Here is a 25,076-nt window from a genome sequence, read left to right on the forward strand (position 1 = left end):
GTGGCCAGAAACCAGAAACAGACACCTCACGGGTTAGAAGAATAAGACAGAAATTTTTTGCTGAATCAGGTGGGCAAATACACCTATTCAATTAGTTACATGACGAATCATGAATATTTATGAAAGTAGAAATGTGTGCATTTACAACTGAGCTGAAGCCTCTCCTTGGGACCCATGTTAAAAAAAAAAAAAGGCAGTTGTAGCATGATCCAAGAGGGCGTTTTCAGCCCTCTGATGTCAAAGGGTGAAGCAGATGACACAAAAACCCTCACTGCACATCCTCCATTAACCAGCCAGAACCACTCCTGGTTGTTGGCCTCCTATCAGGAAGGAATGCTGGTCAGTTGTTTTGTTAAAACTGCAAAAGGGAGAGGTAGGATTAGACAGTTGGTTGATATCAGAGATGCAGCAAGTCTTTCCAAAGGGCTGGTTTCTTTCGTTTTAACCCTTAGGGAAGACCCAAGGAGAAAATATAATGAGGTATGTCTGACCTCCCATCCCATCATGGCTGGGAACTCAGTTTTCAAGGTTTCTCTGGGGTCCCTTTGGCCAACATGGTGTTCATTCAGTTTGTTGGGGGCCTTAGGATTTCATTTTCCTACCATGGGTAGGACATTTCATTGTCCATTTTGAAGAATGACTGGGTACATTCTTCAAAAGAAACATGTATAGTAGGAGAACGGAGGTCAGCATTGCATGCCAATAAGATGTACATCTGGATGTAAATCCATGAATATGAAATTGTAAGTTCAATGGTCATTATTTGAAAGAGGCTATGAAGGGAGAGCAAACCCAATGGTTCAACTGTGGAAGTTTACTGCCGATATCCACCTAAATAGCAGAATGAATGAGATATTATAATGCAAATTAAGCACATACACATGCACAAACACAACTAGCAAGAAGGAGTGGTGATGGGGGCCCTCAGCTATGCAGATCCCTGCAGGAAGTCTTGGTCTGCTCAAAGAAGATTATTAGGCAAATTCTTGATTACCATGTTGAAAATGTGAACTCTCTCAGAAGTCAGGAATAATCAGGGAAATGGTAACTGTGCACTTGGTGCCAACCAAAAATTTAAAAGTGACCATGGAAGTAAAAGTGAGTCTGGAAAGAAAATGATCATGTATCTTGGAATAATAATAATAATGAAGGGAATATTGATTATATACAAGTATATACAGACTCTAGAAACTCAAAGAACTAATAAGTATAATAACACAGCCAATGTATTAGGCAATTCTTTGCATTGTTATAAAGAAATACCACAGATTGGGAAATTATAAAGAAAAGAGGTTTAATTGGCTCACTGTTCTGCATGCAGAACATGTTCTGCAGGAATCATGGCAATGGCATCTATGTAGCTTCTGGGGAGGCCTCAGGGAGCTTTTACTCATGTAGAAGGTGAAGGGGGCAGGAGTGAGCAAGAGAGAGTGGGGCAGGGGTAGGCACCACACATTTAAAATGGCTGGATCTTGTGAGAACTCAGAGAGAGCTCAATTATCACCAAGAGCTATTCATGACAGTTCCACCCCCCTGTTCCAAACACTTGCCACCAGGCCTGCCCCACCTCCAACATTGGGGATTCTATTTCCACACAAGATTAGGGCTTGGACAAATATCCAAACTATATCAGTCACATACTAAACAGAAAGGAAAAGAAAAAAATCCAGCTCAGGGAGGATGGGAGCTGATATGGTTTGGCTCTGTGTTCTCATCCAAATCTCATCTCAAATTATAATCCCCACATGTCAGGAGAGCAGTATGGTGGAGGTGATTGAATCATGGGGGTAGACTTCCCCCTTGCAGTTCTCGTGATAGTGAGTGAGTTCTCATGAAATCTGGTTGTTTGAAAGTGGGTGGCACTTCCTCTTTACTTGTACTCTCCTGCTCCACCATGGGAAGATGTACCTTGCTTTCCTTTCTCCTTCCACCATGATTGTAAGTTTCTTGAGGCCTCTTAACAGGCTTCCTGTTAAGCCTGCAGAATTTTGAGTCAATGAAACCTCTATTCTTCATAAATTACCCAGTCTCGTGTAGTTCTTTATAGCAGTGTGAAAATAGACTAATACAAAAAATTGGTACCAGGAAAGTGGGACATTGTTATAAAGATACTTGAAACTGTGGAAACAACTTTAGAACTGGGTAATGGGCAGAGGTTGGAACAGTTTGGAGCAGTCAGAAGAAGCTGGAAGATGTGGGAAAGTTTGGAACTTCCTAGAGACTTGCTGAATGGTTGTGACCAAAATGATAACACTCATATGGGTAGTGAAATCCAGGGTGAGGTGGTCTCATATGGAGATAGGGAACTTATTGAGAACTGTAGTAAAGGTCACTCTTGCTTTGCTTTAGCAAAGAGACTGGTGGCATTTTGCCCCTACCCTAGAGATCTGTGGAACTTAGAACTTGAGAGAGATGATTTAGGATATCTGGCAAGAGAAATTTCTAGGCAGCAAGGCATTGAAGATGTGGCCTGACTGCTCCTAACAGTATAAGTTGTGAAAGGAAGGTAAATCTCGGGGCCCCAAGATTACTAAGTTAAAGGGAAAAGTCAAGCTGGGAACTACTTAGGGCAAACCTGACTCCCATTCTATTCAAAGTCATCCCTCTGCTCACTGAGATAAACGCATATCTGATTGCCTCCTTTGGAAAGGCTAATCAGAAACAAAAGAATACAACTGTTTGTCTCTCATCTACCTGTGACCTGGAAGCACCCTCCCTACTTGAGTTGTTCTGCCTTTCTGGACTGAACCAATGTATATTTTACATATATTGATTGATGTCTCATGTCTCCATAAAATGTATAAAGCCAAGCTGTGTCCCGACCACTTTGGGCACATGTCATCAGGACCTCCTGAGGCTGTGTCATGGGTGAGTGCTCTCAACCTTGGCAAAATAAACTTTCTAAATTAACTGAGACCTGTCTCAGGTACTCAGGGTTCACATAGTCATACGTATTTACAAAGAGATGGTCTGAAATTAGAACTTATGTTTAAAAGGAAAGCAGAGCATAAGTTTGGAAAATTTGCAGCCTGACCATGTGGTAGAAAAGAAAAACCCATTTGCTGGGGAGAAATTCAGGTGGCTACAGAAATTTGCATAACTAAAGAGAAGCTGAATGTTAATAGCCAAGACAACAGGGAAAATGTCTCCAGGATATTTCAGAGACCTCTGCTGAGCTCCTCCCATCACCAGCCCTGAGGCCTGGGGAAAAAAATTACCTTCACGGTCCAGTCCCAGAGCCCAGCTGCTCTGTGAAGCCTCAGGATATGACACCCTGTATCCCAGCTGCTCCAGCTCCCACTGTAGCTAAAAGGGGCCAAGGTACAACTTAGTCATTGACTCAGGGGATGCAAGCCCCAAGACTTGGTGGCTTCCATGTGCTGTTGGGTCTCTCTGTGTGTGTGTGTGTGTGTGTGTGTGTGTGTGCAGAAAGCTAGTGTTGAGGTTGGGGAATCTCCACCTAGATTTCAGAGGATGTATGGAAATACCTGGATGTCCAGGCAGAAGTCTGCTGCAGGGGCAGAGCCCTCATGAGAAACCTGTACTAGGGCAGTGTGGAGGGGAAATGTGGGGTTGGATCCCCCACACAGAGTCCCCACTGGAGCACTGCCTAGTGGAGCTGTGGGAAGAAGGCCACTGTCCTCCAGGTCCCAGAATGATAGATCCACTGGGAGATTGCACCATGTGCCTGCAGGCAATCAGTGTCAGCCCATACAAACAGCTGCAGAGCCATAGGAGCAGAGCAGCCTAAGGCCTTGGAGCCCACCCCTTACATGAATGGGGCCTGGATGTGATACATGGAGACAAAGGAGATTATTTCAGAGCTTTAAGATTTAATGACTGCCCTGCTGGCTCTCACACCTGCATGGGGCCTGTATCCCCTTTGTTTTGGCTAATTTCTCCCATTTGGAATGGGAGCATTTACTCAATGCCTGTGCCCCCATTGTATCTTGGAAGTCACTAACTTGTTTTTTTTTTATTTTATTTTACAGGCTCATAGGAAGAAGAGACTTGCCTTGTCTCAGATGAAACTTTGGACTTGAGATTTTGGGTTAGCTCTGGAATGAGTTAAGATTTTGGGGGACTGTTGGGAAGGCATTTTGTGTTTTGAAATGTGAGAAGGACATGAGATTTGGGAGGGGCTGGGGCAGAATGATATGGTTTGTCTTTGTGTCCCCACTCAGGTCTCATCTCAAATTGTAATCCCCACATGTCAGGGCAGGGACCTGGTGAGAAGGATTGAATCATTGGGGCAGACTTCCCCTTTGCTTTTCTCAAGATAGTGAGTTCTCATGAAATCTGGTTGTTGGAAAGTGTGTGGAACTTCCCCACTTTGTGCTATCTCTCTCTTCTTCCTGCTCTGCCATGGTAAGATGTGCTTGTGCCATGTTAGATGTGCTTGCTTCCCCTTCTTCTTCCACCATGATTGTAAGTTTCCTGATGCCTCCCAGTCATACTTCCTGTTAAACCTGCAGAACTGTGAGCCAATTAAACTTCTTTTCTTCATAAATTACCCAGTTTCAGGTAGTTCTTTATAGCAGTGTGAAAATGGACTAATTCAGACACCTTCCCTATCACAAGATAGCTATGAAGAATCTTGATGAAGAGGACATCTAGATTGAGGATGTAGCAGGAGCAAAGTAAAGAAAGCCTTTCTGGCTCCATGAGGAAGTCTCCAAACTTAAATTTTAAATAAATGTGTAACAGATGATATGTGGGTCATGTAAGCATGGACAAATACAAAAAGTGGGGCATGTTTCTATCAAAATATTGTTGAGAGGGCTAACTTCTGAAATGTGGCAAGTTTTGTTTAAAATAATTTAATTAGCAGAATGACAAGTGACAGCAAAGATAAGGAGTGAAGGAGAGAATAGCTGGGATCATGTACAAGGAGGGATTTTTAAATAATTGTGGAAATTAACATGATTCTAGGCAAAAGAAACATCAGTGAGAAGGTGAAAGACATATTGGTTCAGAGTATGTCTTTGTCTGTTCAGCCTTCTATAAAAAAATACCATAGACTGGGTGGCTTAAACAACAAACACATATTTTGCACAGTTTTGGAGGCTTAAGAAGTCCAAGATCAAGTTGCCATCAGATCAGATGTCCAGTAAGGGCCCCGCTTCCTGGTTTGCAGATGGTCACTTTCTTATTGTGGCCACACATGGTGAAGAGGAGAGGGGGGAAAAAGCAATCTCTCTCTGCCTTTTCTTATATGGTCATTAATCCCATCAAGAGGGCTCCATACTTCTAATTTTTCCTGTCTTAACACGTTTTGTGCTGCTAAAACAGAATACCATAGAATGGGTGATTTATAAATAATAAAAATTTATTTCTCATAGTTTTTGAGGCTGAGAAATCCAAGATCAAGATGCAGCATTCTCACATGGCAGAAGACAAAAGAGCAAGAGAGAGCCAACTCCTTCCATCAAGCTCCTTTATAAGGGAACCTAATCCCATTCACAACAGAGGAGCCCTCATGGCCTAATCACCTCTTAAAGTCCCACTTCTTAATACTATCACACTGGCAAAAGCTGAATTTTGGAGAAGATTCATTAAGTCATAGCATTCTATCCCTGACCCCCCAAAATTCATGTTCTTCTCATATACAAAATACATTCATTTCATCCCAATAGCTCCCAAAATTCTTAATTCATTCTGGCATCAACTTTAAAGTCTAGTTCAAAGTTTCATCTAAACATCATATGGGTGAGACTGAAGGTATGATTCATCCTTATATGGTGATGGAAAATTTGGAAATTGGAGGCAAATTTCTCTCCAACTGTGAGCCTGTGCAATCAAACAAGTTATGTGTTTCCAAAACACTGTGATGGGACAGGCATAGGAAAGATGTTTCCATTCCAAAATTGAGAATAGAAAAGAAGAAAGGAGTAACACATCCCAAGTAAGTCCAAAACACAACAGAGCAGGCAACATTAAATCTTAAAGCTTAGAATAATCTTCTTAGACTTCATATCCTACCTTCTAGACACTCTGGGGCAGGGGTTGGGCCCCAAGTCCCCAGGGTAGCCCCACCCCATCCTCATAGCTTTGCTGAGTACAGCTAATGCTTCAGATCTCATGCATTGAAACTGCATGCCTACAGCTTTCCTAGGTTGTTGCTGCATGCTGGTATCTCTACAGGTCTGGGGTACAGGGACAACCCTGCTTACAACTCTACTAGGCATTACCCTAGTGGGGACTTTCTGTGGCAGCTCTGCCATGGTGCTATGTCTCAGCCTAGGCCCCGAAACTGTCCAAGGTATCCTTTGAAATCTAAGTGGAGGAAGCCATGACTCCACAGCTGTTTTGCTCTTTGGGGCTGCAGAATTTGCACCATGCAGATGCTTCCAAGGTTCACCACTTGCACACTCCAGAGAAGTGACCTGAGCAGCATCTAGGTCTGCTTGAGCCACAGGTGGTGCAGCTGAGGAGCACTGCACAAGAATTCAGGGAACAGAGACTGAGGTGGCCCTGGGCAGTGAGCCCTGAGGCCCCAGTTGTTCCTGGGCCCCTCCCTTTAAGGCTTTCTTCCCTCAAGGACCTAGCACTCTGGGCCTGTGATGGGAGTAGCAGTCTTGAAGCTCTCTAAAATGCCTTAAAGGGTCATTCTCCCATTGACTTGATGAATAGCACGTGGCTTCCTTATAGCTATACTGCTTTCTTTACAAAATGGTCACTTGGGCCACATCCTTGGCCCAAACACATTTTTTATTCTTTACATGGCCAGGATAATTTTCCAAAAATGTACATTCTGCTTCCCTTTTGATTATACATTTTATCTTTAAATTGTTTCTTTCTTCTCACATTTCATTATAAGTGGTTAAGAGAAGCCACACAGCATCCTGAACACTTGATTGCTTAACGTTTTCTTTTGCCAAATATCCTAGTTTATTGCTAAGTTTTGCCTTCCATAAAGTCCTAGGACATAGACAAATTCAGCCAATTTCTTAGCCACCTTATAACAAGAATGAGCTTTCTTGCAGTTTCCAATACTTTGTTCCTCATTTCTGAGACCTCATCAGAATGGCCTTTACTGTCCATATTTCTACCAACATTGTGTTTATAATAATTTAACTAATCTCTAAAAAGAATGAGGCTTTCCTTAGAGCTCTCTTCTTCTGGGCCCTCACCAGAATCACCCTTAATGCTCTGTTCACAGCAAGACAGCTTTTCCTCATGTTCACTTCAAAATTGTTCCTGCTTCTAGTTATTACCCAATTCCAAAGCTGCTAACACAGTTTTACGTATGTGTTATAGCAACACCCTATGCACCAATTTCTGCCTTAATCTGTTTTGTGCTACTATAACAGGATACCACAGATCGGGTGATTTACAATTAAGAAAAATTTATTTCTTATAGTTCTTGAGGCTAAGTCCAAGACCAAGATGCCAACATCCTCACATGGCCGATGACAAAAGAGCAAGAGAGGGCCAACTCCCTCCGTCAAGCTCCTTTATAAGGGAACCTAATCCCACTTACAAGGGAGAAGCCCTCATGGCCTAATGACTTTTCACTTAATACTGTCACATTGGCACTACCTAAATTTTGGAGGGGACACATTCAAACCATTGCACCTCGCAAAGTTCCCATCTCTAAATACCATCACATTGGGGATTAGAGTTTCACATATGAATTTTGGAGGAACACATTCAGTCTGTAGCAAAGTGGTAATGGAGCTTTTATACCTTTTCTTGAAATTATAAGATTCTTCTTATATGCATACATACGTATATAGTTACAAACACACATAGAGTTATATGTGTAAATGATAACTAGACTATATCACTAAATGCTAAGTCTCTGTGCAGTGGTCTATGGACATTTTAATTTTTTTGATAATTTTCTACATTTTAAATAATAAGCATGTATTTACTTAAAAATTATACAATATAGAATACATAAACATTTGTAAAATATCAAACAATAAATGAATAGACAGGCTCCCTTCACCAAAACCTGAGATCTTAGTTTTTTCCTCAGAGCTAATATTCCTTATCAGTTTGGCATGAATCTTTCCAGATCCTTGTTTAAGCCATTTGTCTACACATGGGTTAATTGTGGTCATTTGTATGTATAGTACCACACTGAACACTATACCGCACTTCATTTTTTTCAGTAATGATATTTCTTAGCAGCCTTTCCATTTCACTATATATGGAATTACTTTTTAATGTAATCATTCATTCATTCAACAAATGTTCAGCACTTTGATGACAGGTTTCAATGTTTGCTGTATATTTTGTAACTTTAGGCCTTTGATTGCTACATTAAAAAAAGTTTTAACTGCTGTAAAGAATTGCAAAGCATGAAATTGTATCAGATTATGTTTACCCTTTCTCTACTGATGAACATTTTGATAAAAAATTTTTCTTTATTACAAACAAAAATTCTTAAACATATATTTTCAAGCAACTGTGTGACTATAACTCTAGACAAGTAGAATTGCTGGTTGGAAGGGAATACAGTAAGTCCTCAGTGTCATTGATAGGTTCTTGGAAACTTCAACTTTAAGTGAAACAACATATAACACAACCAATTTTTTTTCTCATCAGTGTTATAATGTAACCATTTCCAGGAATCTGTCCATGATGTTAAGTGAGGGTTTACTATATACTATTAACTAGTATAATAAAAGAGTCTCTCAAATCATAGCCAAAAACACTTCACAAATTCATATTCTTAACCAGCAATGTATGTGATTTTTCTATGCCTTGGATAACAATGATATTTTTAAAGTATTTATTGAGCACTTACTATGTCTCAGGCACTAAGTGCTCTGCATATATCAACTTACTTATTCATCAAAACACTGCTGTGTGGTAGGTACTATTTTAATCTTCTGTTTACAGGTGAGGAAATAGAGGCCAGGGAAATTAAGCAAATGCTCAAAGTAACACAGGAAATGGTGAAGCTGGAATACTATCTCAGGCAACATGACCCCAGAGCTTACATTCTGCCAGTCAAATAGAAGAAAAATGAAACGTTGTTTCTATTTGAATTCTCTGGACAATCTGAGCTCCTCTACCGTGTTTTAAGTTTGCTGGGCTTTCATTTCCCGCTTCTATGAATCTCCCATTTGTAACCATTGCTTATTATGGAAGGCTGCCTCCTAAAATAGAACTTAGTGATCCTTTCCTCCCAGTATCCACACCCTAATCTAATCACCTCCCCCTGGAATCTGGGATGAACCTAAGGATTTACCTCTAACAAACAGAATATTTACAAACTGATGGGATTCCATTTCTGAGATTAGATTACAAAAATGTGACATCTTGCTGGAGCTCTCTCTGGCTGTCTCTCATTTGCTCACTATGATAAGGCCTGCTGCCATGCTGTGAGCTGCCTTTTGGAAAGGCCCAAGTGGCAAAGACAGCTAATAAGGAACTGAGGACCTCATCCCAGCAGTCCACAGGAAGCCACATCCTGCTACAAACGATGTGCGTGATCTTGAATGTGGGTTTTTCTCCAGTTGATCCTTGAGGTGACTGCGGCTACACTTTGATACCTTGATTGTTTAATTATCTGTAATTTACTTCTGTAAGTGGGATAGACTAAGGACCTACTTTCCTTTTTCTCCAAGAAGATAGCTGATTGTTGCAACACCATATGATGAGGAGTCTAATTTCTGGTCATTGATTAGGTATACCACTTTCATGTATATGCAAATCTGTTTTTCTTACTTTTTGTCTGGCCAATAATCTATTTGTGTATTTGTGTCTTAATTTTGTCTTGAATTTGATGCCCTGATAGTGTATTTTGATATCTGGTAGTCTAGGTTTTCTCACACTACTGTTTTCCAAAACTCTATTATGAAATTGAGAATTAGCTTATAACTTCCGTTAAAAAAATCCTGTTAATATTTTCAGTGGAAATGCATTACATTTGTAAATTAATTCAGAGTATTGACATATTTATAATATTGCACGTTCCATTCTAGAAACATGATATATTACTTCACTTATCGAATTTTTATTGAAGTTAAGTGAAGTTAATGGTTTCCTACATGTACATCTTGCACATGTATTGTTGTTGCTGTTATTATTGGGATCATTTTCCTTCTAACTGGTTACTGCTGCTACATAGGAAAATCATTGATTTGCATATTTCATATTTCATCATGGGACTTTCTGCCATTTTTCAGTGGTTGCTGCTGCTCTTAGTTTGTGCTTTGTTGTATGTGTCTGTGTTAGTTTAAAATGAGGAATGAGTGCTGAATTTTAGTAAATACTTTTTAGCAGTGATTGAGATAATCATATGGTCTTTATCCTTTATTATCACAATGGGTAGTTTTTTTTAACATTTTGAACCATATTTTTGCAGTTTTAGACTAAATTCTATGTAATTATGATGTAATATTCCTTCAGAACACTACTGAATTTGATTTGCTAACACTTTATTTATAATAGGGATTTGCTGACATTTTATTTAGAACTTTTGCATCTGTATTTAAAGTAAGATTAACTTGCTATTTTCTTTTTTTTTGAGACTGAGTCTTGCCCTGTCGCCCAGGCTGGAGTGCAGTGGCACGATCTGGGCTCACGGCAAGCTCCACCTCCCAGGTTCACGTCATCCTCCTGCCTCAGCCTCCCTGGTAGCTGGGACTACAGGCACCTGCCACCACGCCTGGCTAATTTTTTGTATTTTTAGTAGAGACAGGGTTTCATCATGTTAGCCAGGATGGTCTTGATCTCCTGACTTCGTGATCCACCTGCCTTGGCCTCCCAAGCTACTTTCTTTCTTTGTACCAACAGAGTCTGGTTTTTAAATTAGTGTTAGGCTAGTTTTAACACTGAGCTAATATGTTTTATTTCTTTTTAATATTCTGAGTAAGTTTTTGTAACAGAGGACTTACACATTCTTTGAACTTTTAAAAAAATGTCACCTGTAGAACCATCTGGTTCTGGTGACTTTTAAGGATATATTGTCTTACTTTTACAATTAAAAATGTTTTCCAAACATGAGACTAAAACAGTTTGGTTTATTTTGATTCCATTTACTACATTTCTAAACTTATTTTTCTCTCAAAAACTTTCTAATAGGCTTATTGTTTTTATTTGGATTAATTTAGTTGCTTAGAAACTTTATTTATTTATTTATTTTTATTTTTTTAGATGGAGTTTCACTCTTGTTGCCCAGGCTGGAGTGCAATGACACGATCTTGGCTCACTGCAACCTCCACCTACCGGATTCAAGCGATTCTTCTGCCTCAGCCTCCCACGTAGCTGGGATTATAGGCATGTGCCACCACGTCTGGCTAATTTTATATTTTTGGTAGAGATGGGGTTTCTCCATGTTGGTCAGGCTGGTCTTGAACTCCCAACCTCAGGTGATCTGCCTGCCTCAGCCTTCCAAAGTGCTGGGATCACAGGTGTGAGCCACTATGTCCAGCCTATTTTTTTTATTATAAACTCTTTTGCAAAGTTACTGGTTTTGTGTGACACTGTAATATTTCATATTTGGGCTGAATCCATTCACTATTGAAGAAAGACTACTTAAGGTTGATATTTTTGGCTTTAGTTTTCTAAATTAACATAATAATTAATTCTGGAAAATCTGCATACATATTTTAGTATTAAAATTCTATATATAAGTAGAGAAGTGGCCAGGCACGGTGGCTCATGCCTGTAATCCTAGCACTTTGGAAGGCCGAGGCGGGCAGATCACCTGAGGTCAGGAGTTCAAGAGCAGCCTGGCCAACATAGCAAAACCCTGTCTCTACTGAAAATACAAAATTAGCTAGGTGTGGTGGCAGGCTCCTGTAATCCCAGCTACTTGGGAGGTTGAGGCAGGAGAATCACTCGAACCCGGGAGGCGGAGGTTGCAGTGAGCCGAGGTCGTGCCACTGCACTCCATCCTGGGTGACAGAGCAAGACTCCGTTTCTCAAACAGATGTGTTCTTGATTCATATGATAATATAGTTGGGGAAAAACATCAGATTAAAACAAAGTGTATATACACACACACACACACACACACAAAATATTCATTAAGATTTAAAACCACTGGAAACAGAAAGTATGTGTTACTTTCAATTACAAAACACAAGACTCATAGCAAGGTTTCCCTTCCCTGGGAGACTGAGGAAAGTTGATTTGGGACCTGCTGATCTGTAATATGGATCATGGATTATTTTCTTCAATGCTTAGATTCTTTCAGAGGGTGTAATGATTTTGCACTTTACCTGATAAAATTTCACACACTCTGAGCCAGTAATAGGACTTGAGCCTCACGCAAAGAAAAACAGTTGAGGCAGCAAACCTGAGATGAGGGAAAAGGCAATGGTAGTGTTCCATCAGATATTAACTTAACACAGGAAAATCACTTCCATTTACTTTTCTTTTTTTAAATTTATTTTTGTTTTTATTTTGAGACAAAGTCTCACTCTGTTACCCAGGCTGGAGTGCAATAGAATGAGCCCGGCTCACTGCAGCCTCTGCATCCCAGGTTCAAGTGATTCTCCTGCCTCAGCCTTCCAAGTAGCTGGGATTACAAGCATGCACCACCATGCCTGGCTAATTTTTGTATTTTTAGTATAGACGGGGTTTTGCCCCATTGGCCAAGCTGGTCTTGAACTCCTGACCTCAAGTGATCCACCTGCTTCAGCCTCCTAAAGTGCTTGGATTACAGGTGTGAGCCACTGCACCTGGCCCCATCTACTTTTTAAAAAGAAGAAATACTAGTTTAAACCATTTGTTTTTATTTATTTATTTATTTATTTTTACAATAGTGGCATTTATGGTGATAAGACCTTATAGAATGCATTAGAAGTGGTTTGAAGGCTTTGGTGACTTTTTCCCTTTGTGTTTTAGTCTCACCTGTGCTTTCAATCCCTAACTCCCCAGCGTTGCTCACGCAATTCTCCTGAGCATCTTTGAACTACAATTTCATCCTCTTTCAGAGTCTGACAGTCCCCATGAAAGCCAGCGTCAAGAACTACTACTACACAGTGTTGAAATTAATCTTACTGTCTTTAGCTTTGTGTGCCTTCTAAATTCAATTATTCTGAACTGTATTAGTCTGATTATATTGGTCTTACTATTCCAGAACTTGCCTATGATCTGGCTTCTGCCTTGATTTGCTAATAGTACACCAGTTTCCTACACTGGAGCTAATATTTTTCCCTGGGGACTAACCTTAGTGCAGTCCATTTGTCTACACCTCTGACCTCTTGCCTGCTTCTCTCAGATCTCTTTCTTACCTCACATCCTCATTACTAGAGATGTGGGTCCTATATGCAGAAGTTGTATACTTGTTTTCCTACGCCTGATTGACCAGAACACAGTCATATGGCCTAGCTTCGAAAGGCCTGTAAATTGTAGTCTTTAGATGGGTAGACATATGCTCTCCTAAAACTTGGGTTGGGCTATAGTGACATTGGCAAGATGGCAGGATAGAATATAATGTGCTCATATCCCCCAACAGCAACAAGAATTCTACACCCATCTACAGACAAAAGTCTCTCTGTGAGAGCCTCAGAATTCAAGTAGGAGGTTTTGAGATCCTCGTGGAGCCTAAAACCGAGGAAGGCTGATTGGAGAGTACAGACCAATAACCAGGTAGCAGAGCTGCCAACTGTGCTCCTAGGTTCAAACCCATTCCCCACTGGGCTTGGCTACGGCCCTGTTTGGCCTTGATCCTGTCACCAAAAGCATCTGCCAAAGGTTTAGAAGGAATCATGCACACTACCGCCTCGGCAGAAAAGCTTCTGCCTGCCATCATTCTCAAGACTGGATCTGATAGTTACCCTATAACTTGGCTCAGCTTCCTCAGCGTGGTTCCTACTTATTACTGCACATACAAGGACCAGAGCAAGACTCACTCATATTTCACATCCAACTAAGCCTCCATAATGTACCTTCTGGTCTCCATCCAAAAGTAGAGACTGAGGGGGCCAGTCTCAGCTTGCTGCACTCAGGGAGCTCGCCCAACTTTGTGGGGAACTGCTGGGGAATGCATACTTGCCTGGGCTACTGCAGAAGCCTCACAGTTGTCTGTCCCACAGCAGATCCTAAGGGGCCAGTTTCCACTCTCTTGCCACAATCAAGGAGACCTTGCCTGAGCAGAAGAATGCTCACAAGCATACACATCAGGGCCACTAGGCTAAGCCCACTGATTCCCATTCCACAGTTTATCATGAGCGTACAGTCAAAGAACTGTCCCACCTGTTCAGAGACCTGCCATGAAATGCATACCTTTCTGGGCCAATAGTACAGGCTTTCACACTTGGACCCCTGGGCGTTTTCCTACACAGCGTGGGCACACCCTTTGGGTCTTCCCCAGGTCCATCTAGGCCAAGGTGCTGCATCAATCTTAGAGCCCTTGCAAGACTCACAGCAAACATAGGCTCAGGATACCAACTAGTGCTGAAATGGCTTCAGTGATTATGGGTTCTGATAACAGTCAGTCTGCTTAGATTTCTGGACAGGCTCACTGAAGAAAGAACAACACAAAGGCAAACTTCAAAACTGGAATAAATACCCAACTCTTCAGTGCACAGACATTGACATATGTCACACAAAATAAGCCCACAAAACTAAGAACAATTAGGGAATTAGGATTTCACTAAATGAACAAAACAAGGTGCCAGTGACAGACCCTAAAGAGATGGAGAAAAAAAATTCAAAATAGCTACATTAAGAAAATTCAATGAACCTCAAGAAAACAGAGAAAGGATTATGAACTTTATTTTAAAAATTTAACAGAGAGATTAAAATGTTAAAAAATGAAACAAAAATTTTGGAGCTGAAAAATACAATGAATGAAATTAAAAAATGCAATAGAGAGCATCAAAAGCAGAATTAATCAAGCAGAAGAATCAGTGAGCTTGAAGATAGACTATTTGAAAATACACAGTGAGATGAAAAAAAAGAAAAAATAATGAAAAGGAACAAAGAAAGCCTACAGGATCTATGGTATTGCATTAACAGAGCAAATATTTGGGTCACTGGAGTTCAAGTGGGAGCAGGAAAAGACAAAAGGGTAGAAGTCTTACTCAAAGAAATAACAGAAAACTTTCCAAACCTAAAAAAAGGTATAAATATCCAGATAGAGAAGGTTAAAGTTCACTATTCAGAGTCATTCCAAATAAAACTACCCCAATACATGTTATAATCAAAATAGTGAAGGTCAAAGACCAAAAAAGGGCGCCAAAATCGTGAGAGAAAAGAAGCAAATAACATATAGGGAAATTCCAATGTGTCTGGCAACAGACTTCCCAGCAGAAACCTTGCAGGCCAGGAGTAAATTGGAATAATATAATTAGAGTACTAAAAAAACACAAACTGGCAACCAAGAATACTGTACTCAGCAAAGCTGTCATTCAGAAATGAAGGTGAGGCAAAGACTTTCCCAAACAAAAGCTAAGAGAATTTGTCATGACCAGACCTGTCTTATAAGATATGCTGAAGCTAGTTCTTCATACTGAATGAAAAAGATACTGATGTGTAACAAGAAAACATTTAAAAGTATAAAACTCATTGGTAAAAGCATATATACAGAAAAATTCAGAATACTCTAACACCATAATTTTTGCTGTGTGAATCACTTACATCTTTAGTATGAAGGTTAAAGTATAAAATTCTTAAAAATAATAATAGCTAAGACAATTTGTCAAGAGATAGGCAATACTAAAAGATGCAAACTGTGATGCCAAATGCTCAAAATGTGGAAGGAGAATGAAGGCAAACTGTACAAGGTTTTATGTTTCTTTTATCTGTTACCAAAGTTAAGTTCTAGTCAGTTTAAAATAACTTGTTATAACTATAAGATGCTCTTAGTAAGCCAGTGGTAACCACAAAACAAAAATCTATAATTAAACTAATTATAATTATATATAAAATAATTAAATTAAAAATAAAAAGAAAGGAATCAAAACATACTATTAGAGAAAATCACTTAACTACAAAGAAAAAGAGTTAGAAAAGAAGAAAGGAAGAAAGAATCTATAAAACAACTGGAAAATAAGTAACAAAATGGCAGTAGGAAGCCCTTGCCTAACAATACTTACCTTTAATGTAAATGGATTAAATTCTCCAATTAAAAGACATAGGGTGGCTAAATGTATTTTTTTCAAAAGGCCCCGATTATATGCTGCCTATAAGAGACTCACTTCATCTGTAAGGATACTCACAGACTGAAAGTGAAGGGATGGAAAAAGATATTCCATAAAAATGGAAACCAAAATAAGAGCAGGTGCCACTATATTTACATAAGATAAAATATACTTTAAGCCAAAACTGTAAAAAGAGACAAAGAAGAATGCCATATAATGATACAGGGGTGAATACAGCAAGAGCATTCAACAATTATAAATATATATGCACCCAACATTGGAGCACCTAAATGTAAAAGCAATTTTAGTAGACCTAAAGGGAGAGAGATACTGCAATACAATTATAGTAGGGGACTTCACCATCCCACTTTCAGCAATGAACAGATTATCCAGACAGAAAATTAACAAAGAAACATCAGAAATAAACCAGACTCTAGACCAAATGGACCAAAGACATTTACAGAACATTCCATCCAACAGTGTAGAATACACATTCTTCTCAACAGCCCATGAGACATTCTCCAGGGTAAAGCACATGTTAGGTGACAAAACAGTACTCAACAATTTTTTTTTAAATCAAAATAATATCAAATGTCTTTCATGACCACAGTAGAATAAACCTAGAAATCAATAACAGGAAAAACTTTCAAAACTGCACAAATAAATGAAAATGAAACAATATTCTCCTGAATAATCAATGGGTCAATATAGGAATTAAGAAGGAAATTTTTAAAATTCTTGAAACAAATGAAAATGGAAACATGGCAAACCAGAACCTAGAGAATACAGCAAAAGCAGTTGTAAGAGGGAAGTTTAAAGCAGTAAATGCCAACATCAAAAAAGTAGAAAGATCTCAACTAAATAACCAAAAGTAGTACTAATCAAAATTAGTAGTCAGAAAGAAATGCTAAAGATCAGAGCAGAAATAAACAATATAGAGACTAAAAAAATACAAAAAATAAACAAATAAAATGTTGGATTTTTGAAAAGATAAACAAAATTAACAAATCTTTAGCTAGACTAAAAATAAGAGAGATAATTAAAATAAGAGATAAAAAAGGAGACATTCCAATGGATACCACAGAAATACAAAAGATCATAAAAGACTATTATGAAAAACTATATACTGACAAATTAGAAAATCTAGAGGAAATGGATAATAAATTTCTGGACACATACCTACCAAGATTGAAGTATGAAGAAACAGAAAATCTGAATAGATCAATAATGTGTAACAAGATTGAATCAGTAATAAAAAGTCTCCCATCAAAGAAGAGTCCAGGACCTGACAGCTTTACTGCTGAATTTTACTCAACATTTAAAGAAGAACTAACACAAATTCGTCTCAAACTATTCAACAAAATTGAAGGGAAAGAATTCTTTCAAACTCATTGTTTGAGGCCAGCATTGCCCTGATGACAAAACCAGATAAAGACACAACAAAAAAAGTAAACCAGAAGCCAATATCCTTGATGAATATAAATGCAAAAATCTTCAACAAAATACTAGCAAACCAAATTCAACAGCACATTAAAAAGAGCATTCACCACATCCAAATGGGATTCATCCCGGGGAGGCAAGGATAGCTTAACATGCATACATCAATAAACATGATATATTACATTAACAGAATGAAGTAAAACACCATAAGATCATTTTATTAGAGGCAGAAAAGGCATTTGATAATTCCACACCCTTAATTAAAAACCCTCAATAAACTAGGTATAGAAGAAATGTACTTCTTAACAATAAAGTCTATATGTGACAAACCCACAGCTAACATCATACTGAATGGATAAAAGCTGAAAGGTTTCTGTAAGATATAAATCTAGAAAAGGATGCCAACTTTTACTACCTAGTCAACATTGTACTGGCACTCTTAGCCAGAGCCATTAGGCAAGAAAAAAAAATAAGGAACAACCAAATTGGAAAGGAGGAAGTCAAATTAGCCCTGTTTTTGGACAACATGATCTTATATATAAAAAACCCTAGAGACTTTACCAAAAAAAAACTAATGGAACTAATAAATTCGGTAAACTTGCAGGATACAAAATCTACATGCAAAAATCAGTAGCATTTCTGTATGCTAACAGTGAACTATCTAAAAAGGCAATCAAGAAAATAAACCCATTCACAATAGCTGCCAAAACAAGTAGGAATAAATTTAATTAAGAAGATGAAAAATTTCTACAATGAAAACTAGAAAATATTGATGAAAGAAATTGGTAAGGACACAAATGGAAAGGTATTTTATGTTCATGAATTGGAAGAATTAATATTATTAAAACATACATATTAATACTGTCCAAAGTGATCTACCAAATCAGTGCAATCCCTATCAAAATACTAATGGCATTCTTCACAGAAATAGATAAAGCTATTCTAAAATTTGTATGAAACAACAAAATTACCCAAACAGCCAAAAAAATCTTGAGCAAAAACGACAAAGCTATAGGCATCACACCAGCTGACTTCAAAATATACTACAAAGCTATAGTAACCAAAAGAGATGGTCTTGGCACAAAAACAGACACACAGACGAATGGAAGAGATAGAGAACCCAGAAATAAATCCAGGTATTTACAGCCAACTTATTTTTGAGAAAGGCACCAAAACATTGGGGAATGGACAGTCTCTTCAACAAAGGGTGCTAGAAAAACTGGGTATCAACATACAGAAGAATAAGACTAGACCCCTGTTTCTCACCATGTACAAAATCAACTCAGAATACATTAAAGACAAATTTAAAACCCCCAAACTATGAAACTACGGAAAAAAAAACAGAGGAAACATCACTTTATGACACTGGTCTGAGTGAGGAATTTTTGGATAGCACCTCAAAAGCACAGGCAAGGAAAGGAAATATTGACAAATGGGATTACATCATACAAAAAATCTTCTGCACAGCAAAGGAAACAATCAATGGAGTAGACAACGTGTAGAACAGGAGAAAATATTTGCAAACTGTGCATCTGACAAGAGGTTAATATGCAGAATGTATAAGAAACTCAAGTCAATAGCAACAAAGAAATAATCCAGTTTAAAAAACAGGCAAAAAACCTAAATAGACAGTTCTCAAAAGAGGACATACAAATGGCCAACAGATATAATGGAAAAATGCTGAACATCACTAATCATCAGGGAATTGCAAACCAAAACCACAATGAGATATCACCTCACCCCATTTAGAATGGGTATTATCAGAAAGGCAAAAACATTAAAAATGCTGGGAAGGATGTGGAGAAAGGGGAACTCTTATACACCGTCAGTAGGAATGTAAATTAGTACAGCCGTTATGACAACAGTATGCACATTCCTCAAAAAATTAAAAATAGAACTACCATATGACCCAACAATTCCATTACTGAGTGTATATCCAAGGGAAAGGAAATCAATATATTGAAGAGATATCTGGCCTCCCATGTTTATTGCAACACTATTCACAATAGCCAAGATATGGAATCAACCTAAGTGCCCATCAATGGATAAATAGATAAAGAAAATATGGTATATATACACAATGAAATACTATTCAGCCATAAAAAAGAACAAAATCCAGCCATTTGCAAAAACATGGATGAACCTAGAGAACATTATGTTAAGTGAAATAAGCCAAGCACAGAATGACAAATATCACGTGATATCACTTATAAGTGGAATCTGGAAAAATCGATCTCATAGAAGTAGAGAGTAGAATGGTGGTTACCGCAGACTGGAGAGGGGAGGAAGGAGTAGGGATAGGAAGAGCTGGTCAACAAGTACAAAATTACAGGTAGGAGGAATAGGTTCTGGTGTTCTATTGCATAGTGGATGTCTACAGTTAACAATAATGTATTGTATATTTCAACATAGTGAAAAGAGGATTTTGAATGCTCTCACCACAAATAAATGATACATGTTTGAGGTGATGAATATTCTAATTACTCTGATTTGATCATTACACAATGTATTAATGTATTGAAACATCACACTTTACCCCATAAAAATGTACATTTATTATTTGGCAATTTAAAACAAAATAAAACAATAAAAATATGAAAAATACTTGAGTTGAAGATTCTATTACTAAAAGAAAGAAGGAACAAATAGATACTGAGGGCTAATTACTCATCTCAGCCACAAAAAGAATGCTGAAAATTAGGTAAAATTAGAGAATACTTAATTTCGACCATCTGAGCCAGTTCTAGTAGCTTAATGGGGGCATCAACAGCTTTTGGCAGCAGTGTTCTAGGGTGTATCAGCTGCTTCCAATTCCAAGGCAGGATTACAAAGACAGCAAATTTGATCTTTGGCACTCACTCCTGATCCTTTCTGAATCCCATACCCACCTCTTGCCTCTTTCTCATATGCTAGTATAATATGTTAAGTGGTGGCACCCCAAAAAATATTTTCCAAAGAATTGTTGCGTTCTCTATCTTAAAGTAGGGGAGTGGGGTGGTTGAGCTTTTCTACCCATCTTATTTGCTAAGTTTATTCATCAGCTAAGCTGCATTCGCATTTTTCACGAAAAAGTCTGAAAAGTAAAATGTTGGTAATATGTGAGAGATGTCAATAAAAGCCAACTCGAGGTAGGACAAGCAAGGTTAGGAGGCTACACTGACTTGTCCCCTTGTGTGAAGACTTGCAGTCTCCTCTCACATCCTCACACCCTTCTGCCTCAACACCTAACTCTTTTGCAAGATAAACAATCCTACAGGATGTCAACCAACTGACTGCCAGATAGTTTCAAGCCCCTGACACTCAAAATGGCCTGGGAAAGAAAACAAAAGCCCCTTATTCATGATGTGGCTTCCCTAATTTCCAGCCAATCAGCACCAAAATCCCAAGAAGCTATTAGCTACAAATTTCTGCCTTGGGGAGGCTAGGGACTTTTCTGGGTCTCGTCTGTGCAGCTAGGCTCAAGATTTAGCTTATAGTGACCTTTTCCTCATTTTAATAGAAAAAACACACCCCTAGGTAGAGATTTTAGATGCTAATAATGCATGTGATGCATGTTAGAGTTTGTAGATTCTGAGTGCATGCATCAGCTTCAGGTCCACCTTTGCATTTTTTGAATATGTATGTACAGTTCACATAAAGGGAATTTCCCTTAAGGCACTAGGGGCTGTTTCACCATTTGAGCAGCCTGCTCTGCCTTTCCAGGTGTACTTTAGCTTTGCAATAAACTTCTTGTCCTACTCTTACTTTGGACTCACTCTCAAATTGTTTTGCGCAAAGCCCCACCGGCAACAAATGTACAAGTGGCCACAATAATATGGTTCAGGATCTTTAACGGTCTGGCTTCCTCCAAATAAAATAATTCAAAGCAACTAAAAGAATGATTCCTGAGATAGTGTTTTATGAATATAATCCCTAGTAACTGAGTGTTATGGGTTGAATTGTGTCCTTACAAAAAATATATGTTGGAATCCTAACATCCAGCATGTCAGAATGTGACCTTATTTAGAGCTAGAATCTTTCCAAAGGTAATCATGTTAAAATGAGGTCATTAGGGTGAGCTCTAACCCAATGCGACTCATGTCCTTATAAAAGGGAAAAATGTGGACGCTTTCACAGACGTGTTCAAAGGGAAGACAACGTGAAGACACCAGGAGAAGATGACCATCTATAAGCCAAGAAGAGAGGTAATCAACAGATCACTCCCTCTTAGCCCTCAGAAGGAAACAACCCTACCAATATCTTGGTCTCAGACTTCTAGCCTCCATAACTATGAGGCAATACATTTCTGTGGTTTAAGCCACCCAGTTGTGGTACTTTCTTATAGCAGCCCTAGCAAACGAATACTTCCAGCATTTAGGAGCTGCCTTAGGAGCAATACTTTCTGAATTGGAGAGGAAGAATTGTGGAGCGCACACACACACACACACACACACACACACACACACACACACTTATGGTTGGCTAAAAGCCTAAATGGTTCTGGTATGGCCTTTTAAATGGGGGTTGAACACCTTAAGTTAGACAACTTTCTTAGAATTTGGCATAGCACTCCACTTAGAATGAGAAAGTTTCATGTAATGAGTGAAGAAAGAATGAATGTAGATTACAAGTAAATGTACTGCTTTTAACATTATTTAAGCAGTAATTTAGATCAATCCAGTAGAGGGTGAGTTACATTTCACATTCTAGGCCATCTAGTTAGAGAAAACTATCTGAAAGGTCACATATCAAATTTATAGCTGCAATTACTTCTAGGGAAGAGAGTGAAATTGCAGGATTAGTGAAAAACAGCTTTCACTGTTGCTTTACATACTTTTTAATTGTTTGACTTTTACACAAGAATCAATTTGTATACCATTGACATAAGTAGAAATTTTGAACTATGTTTATATACATATATGAACATATGTATATGTATGCATATGTATGTGTCTATCCACATAATTGTTTTCATTCATGTATTGCATTATTGCATTGTATAACTGTATCATATACCAGATACTAGGAAAATAACAATGAACAAAACAGATAATTCAAGTCTTCATAAAACTTAGTCTCCTCTTCTCCAAAACCTTGATGAATTCCCACTACTGACTTTCTAAGTATTCATTCTTTAGAATTTTTCTCCCTTATCTACTCTTTTTCACTGTTTGAGTGAAAAAGAATCCTTTTATTCTAACTCTCCCCATGTCCCAAAGCCATCATCCCTTTCCTCTTCTTGTTTAAAGTCTAGCTAAATTCTGTAGTCATCAAAGTTTAGTTCCACTCTTAGTATTGTGAACTGGAGATGGTCCCATTCTGATGTGAAGGTGGATGTCAAGTTTCTCTCTGGGAACCAATCTCCCCATGAACCAAGCTTAGTCAACACTGTCAAGCACATAGGCATGGAAACCGAGGCTCTGTGAAAGCTGAACTGTGTTTCAGAGCAGCATAAGCTAAGTACAATGAAGCCAGCTTTACTTTCCTTCAGTCTCACATTGGATCCTTCCTGGTGTCTGCTTTGACTGTGCTTTGAGAGGAAAGCTTGACTGAACTGAGCTCTGGCATGTTTGTAGGAGACATGTGATACTTTATATGCACACACTGGTGATTTCTAAAGCTCTTATTTTCTATCCATAGAAATAATTTGAGACCAGAGCTACAGGTGACTTTATAGATAACAACAACAACAACAACAACAAAAAAGGACTTGCTTTCCAAACAGAAGAGTGAGCTTTTCACCTTCTCTCTGAAACCTCCCTTCAGCCTGGAATATCCAAATCCTACCCATTCCCCACAATTCAAGACAAATCCCAACTTTTCCAAAAAGTCTTCTTGGATGTCCTCTCCCTGCTAAAATTAATGTCTCTCCATTTCACTTTATGTGTATCTCACAGTCTGCCTGGCAGAGGAGCTGCTTCTGAAGAAGTCCTAGGAAAGTCACCCCAAAATACAGCAACCAGGTACGCTGACAATTTAAAATTCAAAGCACATGGGGATCAGTAGATGCTGCATGAGGCTGTTCTCTGGAGTTCTCTTATCAACCTAAAGACCAAATTTGCTAAAAAGGAACAGAATTACCTTCAACCTTCTAACTGCAATTTCATTAACCAGGGAAGATTAAATACAAATCACGGAAGAAGAGACTAAAAACCAAACACTATACCTAGAGCCCAGATAAACTTTGTCTGAGGCCACTGTCTGTTTTGTGGGCCCATTATCTACCCTAAAAATCATTTATTATGCCTCTAAAATTGATTATGGCCTACATCTCCCACTTCCCTCTCTCCTATGAAGAAGGGTCTCTAAGCTTCTGAACTTCATTGGGTTACTGGGTGCTCATCTCCTTGTGATGTCCTCATGCATGATAATAAATTTGTATGCTTTTCCTTATGCTTTTTCAGCAGACTTAAACACTCAAATCTGCTAGGGGTGAAGGGAAATCCCCTTTGCCCCTACACTTGCTATGCACATTTAATTTTTATTTGTGGGATACATGGTTGCAAAGAGAAACGAACACTGTTTACAACTCAAGCAGAAAAGGAACTTATGGGAAAGTAGCTCATTTTATGAATAAGAAGTCTAGAGAGCAAACTCTGAAATGTGAAATGAAATAAATTCCAGTGATGGACTGAATCCACCCTCCTTTGTGTCTATACAGCTTGCCATGTGATTTTACAGTTCCAATCACTAAAGATGTAGAACTTATCTCCCCATCACTTGATTTTGGTCTTTGTCAGGTGACTTCCTTTAGTCATAGCCAGTGTGAGGTAAGCAAAGTCTCTCTCTCTTTTTTTTTTTTTTTTTTTTGAGACGGAGTCTTGCTCTGTTGCCCAGGCTAGAGTGTAGTGGCATGATCCTGGCTCAGTGCAACCTCTGTCTTCCAGGTCCAAGTGATTCTCCTGCCTCAGCCTCCTGAGTAGCTGGGATTACAGGTGCCCACCATCACACCTGGCTAATTTTTGTATTTTTGGTAGAGACAGGGTTTCACCAGGCTGGTCTCAAACTGTTGACCTCATGATCCGCCCGCCTCGGCCTCCCAAAGTGCTGGGATTACAGGCCTGAGCCACTGCACCCAACCAAGCAAAGTCTTAAAAGGTGCTTGAGTGAAAGGTCTTGGAGTTTTGTTGGCTTTATTTTTATTTTTTGACAGGGTTTCACTCTGTTGCCTAAGCTGGAGTGCAGTGGCATGATCTCGGCTCACTGCAACCTCCACCTCCTGGGTTCAAGCAATCCTCATGCCTCAGCCTCCTGAGTTGATTTCAGGCAACTGCCACCAAGCCCAGCTAATTTTGCATCTTTAGTAGAGGCGGGGTTAGCCAGGCTGGTCTGAAACTCCTGACCTCAAGTGATCCTCCCGCCCTAACCTCTCAAAGTGCTGGGATTATAGGAATGAGCCACCGTGCCTGGCCAGGCTTGGGATTTTGAGCTTCTGTAATTGCCATGGAAAAAAACATGCCCAGGATAGCTTAATAGTATTACAGGGAGAATGGGGAAACTGTGGAGCAAAGCTCGAACTGCCCCAGCCAAGCCCAGGCAAGATTGTTATATTAAGCCACTCAGTTTTGGGGTTGTTTCTGATGCAGAAAAGCCAAGCAGAGG

The sequence above is a fragment of the Nomascus leucogenys genome, chromosome 9 (assembly GCF_006542625.1).
Source record: "Nomascus leucogenys isolate Asia chromosome 9, Asia_NLE_v1, whole genome shotgun sequence".
Classification (NCBI taxonomy): domain Eukaryota; kingdom Metazoa; phylum Chordata; class Mammalia; order Primates; family Hylobatidae; genus Nomascus; species Nomascus leucogenys.